Genomic DNA, 16,086 nt, shown 5'->3' with positions numbered 1-16,086 from the left:
ATTGCCAAGTATCAAATTATCCAAGACATTTTAGAATTACTACATGTAGCATTTTCCAATTCCAACCATATAACAATTTAACGAAGAAGAAACTTCGCCATGAATACTATGAGTAGAGCCTAAGGACATATTTGTCCATATGCTACAGCGGAGCGTGTCTCTCTCCCATAAAGTGAATGCTAGGATCCATTTTATTCAAACAAAACAAAAAACAAAAACAAACCGACGCTCCAAGCAAAGTGCATAAGATGTGACGGAATAAAAATATAGTTTCGGGGAGGAACCCGATAATGTTGTCGATGAAGAAGGGGATGCCTTGGGCATCCCCAAGCTTAGACAGCTTGAGTCTTCTTAGAATATGCAGGGGTGAACCACCGGGGCATCCCCAAGCTTAGAACTTTCACTCTTCTTGATCATATTGCATCATACTCCTCTCTTGATCCTTGAAAACTTCCTCCACACCAAACTCGAAACAACTCATTAGAGGGTTAGTGCACAATAAAAATTAACATGTTCAGAGGTGACACAATCATTCTTAACACTTCTGGACATTGCATAAAGCTACTGGACATCAATGGAACAAAGAAATTCATCCAACATAGCAAAAGAGGCAATGCGAAATAAAAGGCAGAATCTGTCAAAACAGAACAGTCCGTAAAGATGGATTTTATTAGGGCACCAGACTTGCTCAAATGAAAATGCCCAAATTGAATGAAAGTTGCGTACATATCTGAGGATCATGCACGTAAATTGGCTTAATTTTCTGAGCTACCTACAGGGAGGTAGACCCAGATTCGTGACAGCAAAGAAATCTGGAACTGCGCAGTAATCCAAATCTAGTACTTACTTTACTATCAAAGACTTTACTTGGCACAACAAAACATAAAACTAAGATAAGGAGAGGTTGCTACAGTAGTAAACAACTTCCAAGACACAAATATAAAACAAAGTACTGTAGCAAAATAACACATGGGTTATCTCCCAAGAAGTTCTTTCTTTATAGCCATTAAGATGGGCTCAGCGAGTTTTAATGATGCACTCGCAAGAAATAGTATTTGAAGCAAAAGAGAGCATCAAGAGGCAAATTCAAAACATATTTAAGTCTAACATGCTTCCTATGCATAGGAATCTTGTAAATAAACAAGTTCATGAAGAGCAAAGTAACAAGCATAGGAAGATAAAACAAGTGTAGCTTCAAAAATTTCAGCACATAGAGAGGTGTTTTAGTAACATGAAAATTTCTACAACCATATTTTCCTCTCTCATAATAACTTTCAGTAGCAACATGAGCAAACTCAACAATATAACTATCACATAAAGCATTCTTATCATGAGTCTCATGCATAAAATTATTACTCTCCACATAAGCATAATCAATTTTATTAGTTGTAGTGGGAGGAAATTCAACAAAGTAGCTATCATTATTATTCTCATCAAGTGTAGGAGGCATAGTATAATCACAACAAAATTTACTCTCCATAGTAGGTTGTACCAAAAGACCACTATTATAATCATCATAGATAGGAGGCAAAGTATCATCAAAGAAAATTTTCTCCTCAATGCTTGGGGGACTAAAAATATCATGCTCATCAAAGCCAGCTTCCCCAAGCTTAGAACTTTCTATATCATTATCAACAATGGTGTTCAAAGCATTCATACTAATATTACTACCAGCATGCAAATAAGATTTCATAGGTTTTTAAAATTTCGCATCAAACAATCCATATTTTAAATCAGGAAATAGAATAAGAAGCTCATTGTTGTCCATTATGCCAAACTAGTGTAAACAAGAAACAAAAAGATGCAATTGCAGGATCTAAAGGAAATAGCTTCGAGCACAAACACAATGGCGCCGAGAAAAGTACTTGTACCAGGAACCGGAGTATGAGTGCCTTTTTACCTTTCCTCCCGGCAACGGCGCCGGAAAAGTACTTGATGTCTACGGGAGCTTCTATTCTTGTAGACGGTGTTGGGCCTCCAAGAGCAGAGGTTTGTAGAACAGCAGCAAGTTTCCCTTAAGTGGATCACCCAAGGTTTATCGAACTCGGGGAAGAAGAGGTCAAAGATATCCCTCTCATGCAACCACTGCAACCACAAAGCAAGAAGTCTCTTGTGTCCCCAACACACCTAATAGGTGCACTAGTTCGGCGAAGAGATAGTGAAATACGGGTGGTATGAATAAGTAGTAGCAACGGCACTAGAAAAGTGCTTTGCCCGGGACGATAAACAAGCGGTAGTAATGCGAGCAGTAGTAACGCGATAAAACGAGTAAACAAGCGAGCGATAGCGATATTGAGGAACAAGGCCTAGGGATTAGACTTTCGCTAGTGGACACTCTCAACATTGATCACATAACGAGAATAGATAAATGCATACTCTACACTCTTGTTGGATGATGAACACATTGCGTAGGATTACACGAACCCTCAATGCCGGAGTTAACAAGCTCCACAATTCAATGTTCATATTTAAATAACCTTAGAGTGCAAGAAAGATCAACACGACTAAACCAAGTACTAACATAGCATGCACACTTGTCACCTTCACGCCACGTAGGAGGAATAGATCATATCAATACAATCATAGCAATAGTTAACTTCACAATCTACAAGAGATCGTGATCATAGCATACGCCAAGTACTAACACGGATGCACACACTTGTCACCATTACACCGTGCGGGAGGAATAAACTACTTTAATAACACATCACTAGACTAGCACATAGATAAATTGTGATACAAAACATATTGCAATCATAAAGAGATATAAATAAGCACTTCACTACGCCATTCATAACGGTGAGTAAGTATTCGTGAAATATAGCCTAAGAGACCCACACGGTGCACACACTTGTCACCTTTACACACGTGGGACAAGGAGTCTCCGGAGATCACATAAGTAAAACTCACTTGACTAGCATAGTGACATCTAGATTACAAGCATCATCATATGAATCTCAATCATGTAAGGCAGCTCATGAGATTATTGTATTGAAGCACATAGGAGAGAGATGAACCACATAGCTACCGGTACAGCCCCGAGCCTCGATGGAGAACTACTCCCTCCTCATGGGAGCAGCAGCGGTGATGAAGATGGCGGTGGAGATGGCAGCGGTGTCGATGGAGAAGCCTTCGGGGGCACTTCCCCGCTCCGGCGGGGTGCCGGAACGAGAGACTCCTGTACCCCGGATCTTGGCTTCGCGATGGCGGCGGCTCCGGAAGGTTTTCCGTATCGTGGTTTTTCGTATCGGGGTTTTCTCGACGGAGGCTTTAAATAGGCGGAAGGGCAGCGTCGGAGGGTCGAAGAGGCGGCGGCACCATAGGTCGGCGCGGCCGGGGCCCGGGCCGCGCCACCCTATCATCCGGGGCCCACGGGGCCCCCTGCGCGGCTCTCGGGTGTTCTGGATGCTTCCGGTGAAAATAGGAACCTGGGTCTTGATTTCGTCCGATTCGAGAATATTTCGTTACTAGGATTTACGAAACCAAAAACAGCAGAAAACGAGAGCTGGCACTTCGGCATCTTGTTAATAGGTTAGTTCCAGAAAATGCACGAATATGACATAAAGTGTGCATAAAACATGTAGGTATCATCAATAATATGGCATAGAACATAAGAAATTATCGATACGTCGGAGACGTATCAGCATGCCTCAGCCGCACTAGTTCTTCCGGAGACTTCAACAACAATGGAGCAATTTTTAGTTGCTTGGTTGGCGCTGGCTTGAAGAATGCAGCTGCAGCCCTTTTGTTGGAGGCTGTCCCAGAACTTGCTACAGGAGGAGGAGGACCAGTACATGATGCTTGGCTTGCTTGCTGTCCCGCAACTTCTTGCACTTCATCATCTTGATCACCACCTTCTTGCTCTTCACTTTCATCTATCCCGAGTGGCATCTTTCGCCGCTTCTTATCTATCCATTCTTGCATCTCTTTCATGATTGCAGTGGTGATTTTCTCGCATACAAGCACATCTCCAAAGCCTCCTAACAGATGCTGCTTCAGCCTCTTGATCCCAGAAGACACAACCTTCCCGCAAAGGAGACACTCGACAATTTGTTTGTCCTCGGTTGGCCAGTATGCGTATTTCCAACCTGGATCCTTTGACTTGGCTCTCCTCTTTGGATCCTTCTTTGGATCATACGGCTCGAGCAGTATCGACCATCTCGAGTCGTCAAATGATCAACACAGCAAGAAATAAAATCAACACAGAGCAATACAGTCACAGTATAGAGTTGCAGAGGACACAGAAGAGGGGCACGGGCACACCACACAGGCACAAAGAGGGAGGAGCAGCAGAGCTGCAGAAGGGGCGGCTGGAGAGGGAGGAGAAGAGCAGAAGCTGTAGAGGGGGCGGCGGGAGAGGAACACGGAAAGGGAGGCGGAGGGGAGAAGCAGAGAAGGAGGGCAGGAGGCTTACCGGAGGTGGAGCGGAGCGGCCTTGGTGGTGGCGGCGACCTTGGTGGTGGTGGCTCGATGTGCTTCTGCTCCCGCGCGATGTCCTTCCGCTGCCGCTCGATTGACTTCAGGTGCGCTCGATTCCCTCTCTCTCCCGCTCGATTCCCTCTCCTTCCCGCTCGATTCCCTCTCCTTCCCGCTCGTTTTTCTTTTCCCCTTCCTAGGTACGCGCCAACTGCCCTGGGCGCGCGACTGAACAGCCCGTGACTGTTGTGGGTATACTTTATGGGTATATCAACGGCATGGCCTAGATCCGGCAAGCCCGGGTGGCCCATAGATGGTGGTGAGGCATGTGGCCCATCGGGCGGCCCAGTTGCTCGTAGATCCCGAAGGATGAAGTCCAGCCCAGGAACAGGAAGCCGGATCTCTACCGACCTACGAAGGAGGCCGGATCCGTGACGGCCCATGAAGTATCTGGATCCAGTACATACTTGGAGGAAGGTGGATCCTTGACGTACACGGCAAGACATTGTACCGTAGTTAGGCAACTTGTATTCCGGCTAGGACTCTCCATGTAAACCCTAGATCCGTGCGCCTTTATAAGCCGGATCCTGGGAGCCCTAGAGGCACAACCACAACTCATTGTAACAACGCGAAGGCGCCCGGATAATTCCGGACAAGCGGCAGTAGGCCTCGTCATCGTGCGGGTGTTCCGAAGCCGGGTAACTCGCGTACCACCGTCCCGTGTGCACTCCGCCCTATGGCCCCTACTTCTTCTCCCCTCGTGAGGATCCCTCCTCCGAGGTACCGTCGATTAGGCAACGACAGTTGGCGCCCACCGTGGGGCTGCGGCGTCCGGAGGCCGGAACCGGGAGGGTTCCGCCATGGGAAGCTACGACGACACCATCGCCGTGGGGCGTGTCCTTTACGCCGGAAATCTGCCGATCGTCCCTCCGGATGAGTGTTGGATTCCGGCTAAAACCGACCCCCGTCAAGCTCTCCATCGTCCCGGCTGGCGGCATACATATCTTCATCGGGGAAACCGTCGATTCCGACGGAAACCCACTGGTAAGTAGCGCTGACGCGACCGCCGCTAAGCAGGACGCAGTCGCGAAGATCCGATCTGAGACGCAGGAACTTCCTAGCGAAGATTCCGCCTTAGATCTGAAAAAATCGAAACCCACCCAATCCGCCCCTGAGCAGGAAATAACGGTGGAAGACCAATGCAGATCCGCCTGGGTCTCCCAGGTGTTAGAGAAGCAAAGGTGTCACTTCGTACACTTCTTGGCCCATACCGCCGGAACCGCCCCTCAAGAAGCCGGAGCTGGTCCCGAGCAGGTCGTGGCCCCGGAAAATAACGCTGCTCCGAACGAGCAAGAGGTCGTCGGAGAAAGCGGAACTCCGGTTGAAGAGTCAATCTTGGGAAATCTAAGCCCAATTTCCGGAGACACCCAATCCATGGACACCGAAGAGTTCGATCGCAAGGTGAAGGAATATGGATACGGTGAACAGCCTCGAAGTCGATTCCACCCAACCAAAGCAGTGTACTTGCAACCGTAGCGGCGCCGGGAGAAAACGGATCCGAAGAGGCGGGAACCCAATCCGACCCCCGACCATCCCACCACGGATCTCCGATATCGCGGGAGCGGCCCCGTAGGGATTCTTCCTCGGAGAGCCTCCTCGTCGCCCGAAGAGATGGTCGCACAAGCGGGCATGGATGCGGTTTATCGCTCGGATATTCTTAACAAACCCATCACTCCCGAAGACGTAGAAGCTTTAGAAGCTAAGAGAGTGGAGCTGCTGGCCACAGCCAAGAAGTTTAAGGACACCGCAGCCGCCATGCTGGAGGAAAGGAAGCATGCCGCAGTTTTTGTGGAAGACTTCATCCAGCGTGAGCAGGAGGTGGACGAAGGACTGGCGAAGGTCAAGGAACTCCGAAAGCACTGGGAGGACAAGATCGTTGAAGCTGATCGGGAGGTAGAAAAGTCCGGCGGGAGTTGATAGCTCCCCGCGGGATCACCTTCGCAACTCCAACGGAGCGAGCAGCCTTTCGCAACCCCAAAAGACAATATGACGAAAGCCGCAGAGATCCTGAAGAAAAGTGACGAGGAGATTGACATCAACTACTTACGCACGCTCGTCGCTTCAGCGGTTAAACAGCAGAGCAAGGCAGACACTTCGCGCAAGTTAGAATCTAACCCGGAGCACTCGCGTCTCCACTCGCGCGAAGGACGCCCGCGACGATCGCCGTCGAGATGACGAATCGCGAACCGGATCCTCGGAACGAAGAAGGAAAACCAGGGAACACCCAAATCCGATCCCCGTACCATCAAAGACGCCACCGTCAGATCCGAGAAAGGGAAAGGATGCAATGTAAGCCGGACGAGACCAGTACCGCAACGCCTCTCCTCCGCCTAATGGTTACTCGCGTCCCCCTCGCCGCCGTAGTCCAGCCGGAAACACCAGGCCTCAGGGGCATGGTGGAATTGTTATTCGCGACAACGAGCTGCCCTCAAGAAACAGGAGCAGGGAGCGCACGCTGGAACCTCGCCGGAATCAGAACAATGATCGTGAGCCCGAGCCTAGGAGGAGCCGGAATGAGGAGCGCGACCCGGAGCCCCGCCGGAGCCGGAACGACCAGGGCAGCCAACGTCACGGCGAAGGCAGCCACAGAAGCCGGAGCCAGCACCGGGAGGGCCGGGGAGAATCTCGCGAGCAGAAGCAAGAGGTCGGATCGGCCCCTCGCAGGTCTCCCTCACCACCACCTAGCGGTGGCGGCGGAGGTGGAGGCGGAGGCGGTGGCCGGAGATCTCGCTCTCGCTCACAGTCCCCCCGTCACGGCTCGCGCGACGCACGGGAACGCCTCAACGAATACGTGAACCGACTACATCGGACCAAAGTGCTTTGGCAGGATGATTCGAGAGGAACCAAAGCCACGGAGCTCCCCGAAGCTACCCGGAAACCCGAAGCATTATGATGGCACCGAAAGGCCGGATACCCGGATTGAGGATTACTACAATGCAAGTAACCTTTGCCGGAGGGACCCCTAATATCGCTCGCCGCATGCTCCAGTTGTACCTTGTAGGTCCAGCCCGGATCCGGCTCGGTGACCTCGAGAAAACTCCATCTTTTGCTGGTTTGACCCGAAGACCGCTTTCGAGAAACACTTCGGGGCACCTACAAAAGGCCTGCCACGGCAAGCGACTTACAAGCTTGTATCCGGAAGAAGGGAGAATCCTCAAGAAACTTCCTCACACGATGGTTGGCATGCGAGAACGAGTGCGAAAACGTCGACCACACCACTGCCATGTACGCCTTCATTGGTGGACTTGCAGAGAGGAGGATTGCTGAGGCATAAGCTCACATGTTTGGCTAACGCCAATAAACTGACTTTGGATGAGATGATCTCCATTGCCAGTGACCACACTGCCGCCGATGACGATGCAGGCGGTGATATCGCAGCTACAGCAATCCCCCTGCACCAACAAAAGAAGAACCGTGACAACGGAAACAATAGCGGCCATAAACGCAAAAACCCTGATGACCAGAAGAGCGGAGGATCCGACATGGTCGCCATGGCGTTCCAACGCGGAGGTTCAGGAGGCGGAAGAGGACGCGGCCGTGGAGGCGGAGCCGGCAGGGGTCAGCAGCATGGCACCGAAGTCACAGCTGGCGGATCCCGCGCTCCGCAAACCTACGAGGAGTATAGAGACATGCCTTGCTTGGCCCACTTGGATCCGGCTACAGGGAAGTCCACTCACACCAACCGCAACCGCAAGTGGGTCAACGACCTAAAGAACGACCCGGAGGCGGGATACAAGCGAGCCCGGAAGCACCGCCCACGCGGCAAAGGAGGCAAGGGCAAGAACAAGGACAAGGAGGAGGACAGTTCCGAGGCGATGGACGAGGATGATAACTCGCCGGATCCCAAAGCCGGATCCGCAGGTAAATCCAACCCCTTCGAGAAAAAGAGCGTGGGGGCTTACCACACCTTCCTCGGAACCCCAACGGTCCGCGCTACAAAATCAGCTACCCGGATCCTGAACGCCACAGTTCCGGCCGTGCCGCGATATGTCGGTGGTCGGAAGTTCCGTGCACATTTGACGAGGAAGATCATCCCGCCATTGTGCCAAAAGAATACTAGGCCTTGGTTGTAAGTCCCCGCATAGACGGGTATGACTTCTCCAAGTGCCTCATGGATGGCGGAGCCGCCTTGAACATCATGTACCCGGAGACTCGGAGCGGATGAACCTCACCAAGGAACAGCTCAAACACAAGCAACACTGAGTTTCACGGCGTGGTTCCGGGTAAGAAGGCGAACTCCCTCGGCAGCATCACACTTCCCGTGGCTTTCGGCGATGTTCACAATTTCCGCGAAGAAAAGATGACGTTCGAAGTTGTGCCCTTCAAGAGCTCCTACCATGTCATCTTCGGCAGGCCCACCTACCACAAGTTCCATGCAAGAGCGTGTTACATCTACAACAAGCTCAAGATTCCGGGTCCTAATGGTATGATCACCATAACCGGAGACTACAAAAAGGCTCACGAGTGCGAGTTGGGCGAAGCCGCCTTCGCAGAGTCTGTCATATCCGGAGAAGAGCTGAAAGGCTACGAGCCGCGGTGGATCCGACCGAAATGCGGACCACCAAGAAGCAGATTTCCGAACACAAAAACTCCTTCGTGGCCGCGATAGAGACCAAGAAAGTCAGCTTCAAGGAAGGCGACGATTCCAAGCAGGTCTCGGCCGGAGCCAACATGGACCCCAAATAGGAAGACGCGCTCGTCGAGTTCCTCCGCGCTAACATGGATATCTTCGCATGGCAACCTTCGACATGTCCGGAGTACCAAGGGAACTCGCCGAGCACTACCTCAACATAAACCCGGGGCTAAACCGGTGAAGCAAGCTATGCGACGCTTTGGAGATAAGAAGCGCCGCGCCATAGGAATGGAATTAGCAAAGTTACTAGAGGCAGGTTTTGTAATAGAAGTAATCCATACTGATTGGGTCGCAAATCCTGTCCTTGTACCCAAAAAGAACACTGAAATACTAAGAATGTGCATCGATTACTCCGGCTTGAACAAGCATTGCCCGAAAGATCCGTTCCCCCTGCCGCGCATTGACCAAGTCATTGATTCGACGGCAGGGGCGGAGCTTCTGTGTTTTCTTGATGCGTATTCCGGGTATCATCAGATCCGGATGAAGAAGTCTGACCAAAAGGCGACCTCATTCATCACCCCGTTTGGCGCTTACTGCTATGTTACTATGCCCTTTGGCTTGAAAAACGCAGGTGCCACCTACCAACGTACGATGCAGCGGTGCTTGAAGGACCAGATTGGCCGGAACGTACACACCTACGTCGACAACATCGCGGTCATGACTCGGAAAGGATCCGACTTGATCAGCGACCTCACAGAAACCTTTGAGAATCTCCGTCGGTACAAGATGATGTTGAATCCGCTGAAATGCGTCTTTGGCGTGCCAGCCGGAAAACTCCTTGGCTTCATTGTCTCTAACAGGGGCATTGAGGTAAACCCGGAAAAAATCAAGGCAATTTTGTGCATCAAAAGGCCAACTTGTCTCAAAGATGTGCAACGGCTTACTGGTTGTGTCGCAGCAATCAGCAGGTTTGTTAGCCGTCTTGGCGAGAAGGCACTTCCCTTGTACAAGCTATTGAAGAAAACAGACAAGTTTGTCCGGGACGAGGCAACGGATGCAAGCACTACAAGGGTTGAAGGAGATACTTACCTCCCCACCTATCTTAGCAGCTCCGGGAGAGTCGAGCCTATGCTCCTTTACCCGGCAGCCACCAACGAGGTCATCAGCCTCGTCATCGTGGTGGAACGACAGGGAAGAAGGTCACGAATATGGAGTCCAAAGGCAAGTTTACTATATCGGCGAGGTCCTTACGGAATCCAAACAGCGCTACCCTCACTTTCAAAAGCTTGCCTACGGAGTATTCATGGGCAGCGAGAAGCCGAGACATTACTTCCAAGAACATCCAGGTAATCGGCCGTGAGCAAAGCTCCGCTGTCAACGATTCTCAACAACGCCGACGCAACAGACGCACAGCAAAATGGGGCATTGAATTATCCGCCTTCGATATCGGCTACAAAGCCAGGATCTGCGGTTAAATCACAGGTCTTGGCGGATTTCGTTGCAGATTGGACGAAGCTCCGGATGCTAATCCGGAGCCGGAACCGAAATATGGGTAATGCACTTCGATGGATCCAAGCAGCATCAAGGCTCGGGAGCCGGAGTCACCCCGAAGTCCCCTACCGGAGAAGAACCGCAGATGTTCTGCAGATCCACTTCGAAGCTACAAACAACATGGCGGAGTACGAGGCTCTACTACACGGACTGCGCATCGCTAAGGAAATAGGGATCAAGCACATCATCTGTTGCGGAGATTCCGACCTTGTGGCACAGCAAGTAGCCGGAACCTGGAACGCCGAAATTCCGTCATGGCGGCTTACGAGACGAAGTTGACGAGATCGCCAAGTGCTTTCTAGGATACGAAGTCAAGTATGTCCGGAGAGACGACAATACAGCGGCAGATATGCTATCCAAGCTCGGATCCGGCAGAAAGCCAATTCCGCCTGGAATTTTCCTCGGAGCATCTCCGGATACCCTCGGTGAAGGGCGCTAACCCGGAAAACCCAGAGGTGGCAGTGTCTCCGGCCAAAGAGGTGTTGGCCACCATTCCGGCTTGGACACAGCCTTTCCCTGGACTACCTCATCGATCGGAAGTTGCCGGAGGACGAGGTCCTCGCGCGCAGATCATCAGACGAGCAAGATCCTACACAATTGTTGACGGACAGCTCTACAAACGAAGCGCAACAGGGGTGTTTCTCAAATGCGTCTCTAACCAAGATGGCATTGAAATCCTCAGAGAGATCCACGCAGGGGATTGCGGGCACCACGCCGCCCCGAGTCACTCGTTGCAAAAGCTTTTCGGCTAGGCTTTTATTGGCTCACAACTAAAGAAGATGCTGACAAGATAGTCAAGACCTGCCGAGGTTGTCAGTACTATGCTACTCAACCAAACGCTCCAGCCCAAGAGCTGAAGACCATACCTATCACCTGGCCATTTGCGGTCTGGGGGCTTGATATGGTTGGTAAGTTAAAAAGATCATCTCCTGGCGGTTTTGAATACCTATTGGTCGCCGTTGACAAATTCAGCAAGTGGATTGAGGCAAAGCCGATGAGAAAGGCCGACGGTGCTACGGCACTAAAATTTGTCTCGCAGCCTCGTGATGAGATTCGGCATCCCACACAAGATAATCACAGATAATGGCACAAACTTCGCTCGGGAGAATCGAAGGATTATTGTGAGACAATGGGGATTCGATTGGACCTCGCATCTGTGGCTCACCCACAGTCCAATGGTCAAGTTGAAAGGGCAAACGGTCTAATATTATCAGGAATCAAGCCACGCCTCGAGGAACCGCTGCGATGTGCAGCTGGAGCTTGGGCCGACGAGTTGGACGCCGTCTTGTGGAGTTTGCGAACTACCCCTAACAGGTCAACGGGGTTTACCCCATTCTTCCCGGTATACGGATCCGAAGCCGTGATTCCCTCCGACATCATCCACGATTCGCCGCGAGTTTCCGCCTATAATGAAGAAACAGTCGACGAGGCCGACAGCTATCTCGTGGACCCGATCGAAGAAGCTCGGAACTTAGCTGACCAGCGCTCCGCCATCTACCAGCGAAGCTCCGACGTTATCACGGCCGTCGAGTCCGGAATCGCTCGTTCATGGCCGGAGACTCGGTTCTCCGCCTTCGCTGTGTGAAAGATCACAAGTTGCAATCTCCATGGGAAGGACCCTTCATCGTTAGCAAAGTGCTTCACAACGGATCGTACTACCTTGTTGATTTCCGAGAGCCGAGGGACAGACTCGCTAATTGGCGCCGGAAACGCAAGCGTGAGGATCCGGATGATATCTACGACGAGACAGATCGCCCTTGGAACATTGCACAGCTACGTCCTTTCCACACTTAGCATAGAATTGCATACCTTGTAACAATATTATACATGATCAATGAAATAAAGCTTTTGGTTCACTCTTTGAGTCATTTACCTCCTTTACTTGTTCATTTTTAGATCGTGTATGTTTTCCGACTAAAACCGCGAGTCGGATATTTCCGCCTAGGCGTGTATGAAAGTTGTGATTTTCAAAAATCGTCCCTCGGGACGTGAGCTTAAGTTTTCTGATTAAATTGTTATCTGTTGCGAACTCGTGGATTCCTAGTAGCGATTTCCGGCACCTATGCTTGGGGGCTTGTTTCCGCGGTTATTGACGGATTACCATTGGGTTTCGTCGCCGCTGGCGAGTGTTTCCGGCTAAGGTCTTCCGGCTCGCGGAAGGTCAAGCGAGCAAGCCGGAAAACAACGACATCAGCACTTGCTTTCCAACATAAAACGAAACATGCAGAATAATATTAAGGGGTAGCAGGATAAGTTGTTTCCGCCCATGCATAATTGTTTCGTCCCTAGCTACTTAAGAATTTAAAGTCTTATTACAAACCCTCTCTGGGGCCAAAATGATGCATTGTTTTTCCGCAGGACTAAGTTTTTACTTCTCCTTAGCAGGAGAAGTTTCCACATTGGCATCAGCTCCTCCGACAGCAATTGGAGCTTCCTTCTCCGCGTCTTTGGCAGGCGAAGAAACATCTCCATCTTCTTCCGCTCCGGCTTGCAAACCGGAGAAGCAGCCGCCACCTTGGTTCTTTGAGCTCGTCCAAGTATATTGGCTTCCGGATTAGGCAGGCCCGGCTTCCGCTTCGAGATCCTTTGAAAGTTCAGCTTCGAGAGGCTCGTCGGCCAGGAAGAACCACCTTCTCATAAAATTCATCGTGGGCGGATCCTCCGGGCGATGCGTGTATCATAGCCGCTAACCGCGTCAAGCAGGTGCATTGACATCGGCTTCCGGAGGAACGCCGTAAGTCACCCGGTCTAGGTCCAAACTCGGATTATGCGCTAAGCACATAGCCAAGGACATGGCAGCCGCCCCGTGCCGAAGAAGATTGCAGATCCACAACCAGCTCCGGAAGCAAATCCATCCTCTTGATGAGCTTACGCACTTCGCAAGTTCGGCTCTTCTTGATGTTGAGGTTGTGACAGATTTTCCTGGAGGCGAAGATGAGATCCTTGCAGTCTTCTCCGGCTAGCTGTAACAGGTCATCGCGCGCGAACTGGCTCCGACGTTCCTCGTCATATCCAAGCGGATCTGGAAAATACAAGTTTTGTTAAAAACAGCAAGTTACACGTCCGTCGCCATATGAGTTTCGAGGACGTACCCATGACGTCGGAGTTGAGCAAGTCCCGACAGCTCTCTCGTTGTCTTCATATATTTGCGAAGACCTCCAATTTCTTTTTGCTGCTTCCGGATGATGTCGCTGTCGGTTTGTCTTTTCAGCTCAAACTCACCGGCTTTTCCGAGCAAGCTCCGAGTTCTTCTCAGAAATTTTTTGTTCTGCCTCCGCGAGCTTCGCTTCAAGATCTTTCTGTGAAGCCCGTAGAGTTTCCAACTCGGAGGAAGCCGCAGCGAGAGAAGAGGAGGCACCTGCTCATAGTTACATAAAACGTCAAGTTCGGAAAATGCGAACCAACCCACAGTCGTCAGTAATCGGAAACCAACCTTGGGCTTCTGATAGCTGTTTCTTCAATTCCGCATTCTCTGCTTGGAAGCGCTGGATTTTCTCCGCCTGGCTGATGGTCACACGACGTTGCAGCGCGATGTTTTTATGCAACTCGTAGTGCAAAGCTTTTTGCTCCCGTAAATGCAGCCGAAAACGGAGTAAGTTCCGCCATCATGGTTTAAGTCTTTCTAAAAGCATGGCGGCTGGAAATTTTTCCGCCATCATGCTTGGGGCTACCACGACTTTTAAATTTCCTTTTCAGTTCAAGTTCTCTAAAAGTATTCAGATGCTAACTAATAAAGTTTCCGCCTAAATACTTGGGGGCTACTGGGGAGTTACCTTTTGCTTGCAAACAAGCTTGTCGAAGAATTGGCCAATGTTTTTCTTGGCGTCCTGGATCTCCGATGTTTCGACGTCCGGTTTGCCCTGTGCGTTGTTCAGCATGGCATTGAGCAGATCTTGCTCCAGCTCCCATTTCTCTGCCTCCGTTAGTTTGTTAAAAAACTTTGTGGCGTAGGCTTTTGGGGTGGAGGTAAGGTCAGCCGGATCTCCAAAGTTCTTGGGAAAAACGACCATATCGCCCGTGGCGGCTTCAGCTTTGCCGGAGGAGACCTCTTCTGCTTCCCCTTGGCTTCGTCCTTCAAATTCATCGTTGATAGGACCCTTACCGCCGGAATCGTCTCCGCCCGCTCTGTCGCTGCTAACCGGAATTACTTCCGGAGGAGTGGGAGCGGCAGGAGCTGGAGACTGGTCCGCGGGAGGAGGTGAAGGTTGCAGGGGGGCTGGTGGAGCGCTCGGCGGAGTTGGCGTCAAAGGACCAACGGCGGGAGACTTCTTCTGCATATACTTAGTGATAGGCTCCTGAACGTTGGTCCGCGTGGTGGTAGGGTTCGGATTCCTGTGAGCAAGTAAAAGGAAAATAAGCATAACACAGCTCGCCAATATAGATAACGCACATTACTCGGAAACTTACGTTGCACCCGAATGCAGGGGCGTGAAGGTTTTCCTCGCTGTTGAAAGCATCTTCAGGCGTTGACGTTCCGCTTTCCTGGAATCAAGCGGAGGTGGTTTAACCACTCTGGGTTTCTTGGCGGAAGCCTCGCCGCTGCCCCCAGCGTCGGAGCCGGAGACTTTGGCGCGGGAACGCTTTGTAGGTCGAGGAGCAGCCTTTCGAGGTGCTTGTTCCTCTTCCTCTTCGTGGGTCCTCCGGATCCTCTTCCGCCGAGTCACCGCCGACGGGAACTCGGAGTATGGCGCGCAGTGTTTTCCTCCGCCAAAGAGTCAAGCTGCGAAAAGAGTGAGCGTGAACAAGTTAAACACTTAGAAAATTGTGAAAGGATAAAGGAATGCGAAGGTATAAGCGCTTACCGGAGGACATTTGTCGTGTGTGCTGATATCCTTGACCAGTTCCGGGACCTGTTGGCCTCTAGCAATCTTCACCAACATTTTGAACCTCCTCTTGAGGGAGTCAGCCGGAAGATCGTGGCGGGTGACTCGGAGGAGATCGTCAGCCCCAGTGTACGCGCACATCAGACGTGCGTTGTAGCGCAGAGGTTGGATCCTCCGCGTAAACCAGCTGAGGGTGAGCTGGGCTCCGGTTAGTCCATCGTGAACTAACCAGGAAATCCTCCGCGCAGCCTTCTCCAATATGGGCGTTTGGGCAAGCGTGGGGATGAAGCTCCAGCTCGCCAATTCTTCCGGAGGCGTGTTGCTGAAGGGCGGGAGTCCGTCGTGGACGTTCGGAACTGGCACGTTCTTCACATAAAACCATCCGGCGTTCCAATACCGGACGGATTCGTGGGAGTCGTGAGGAGGATACATCCGACCGTAGCGAAGCATGAACGTCATACTTCCGCAGCTTGAGCATGGCCTTGTCTTTCATCTCCTTCTTCACGCGGAAAAAGAATTGCCATAGTTTGATGTCGGGACGAATTCGAGATGCCCCTCGCAAAGAGTTGCAAAGTTTGAAAGCGGAAGGTAGGAGTTGGGGCAGATGTTGTGGGGTTGAAGCCCGTATGTGTCGAGCACGGAAAGGAAGAATTCGAGCAGGGA

This window comes from Lolium rigidum, chromosome 7 (genome assembly GCF_022539505.1).
Source record: "Lolium rigidum isolate FL_2022 chromosome 7, APGP_CSIRO_Lrig_0.1, whole genome shotgun sequence".
NCBI lineage: Eukaryota > Viridiplantae > Streptophyta > Magnoliopsida > Poales > Poaceae > Lolium > Lolium rigidum.
Note: the sequence above shows the minus strand (reverse complement) of the source record.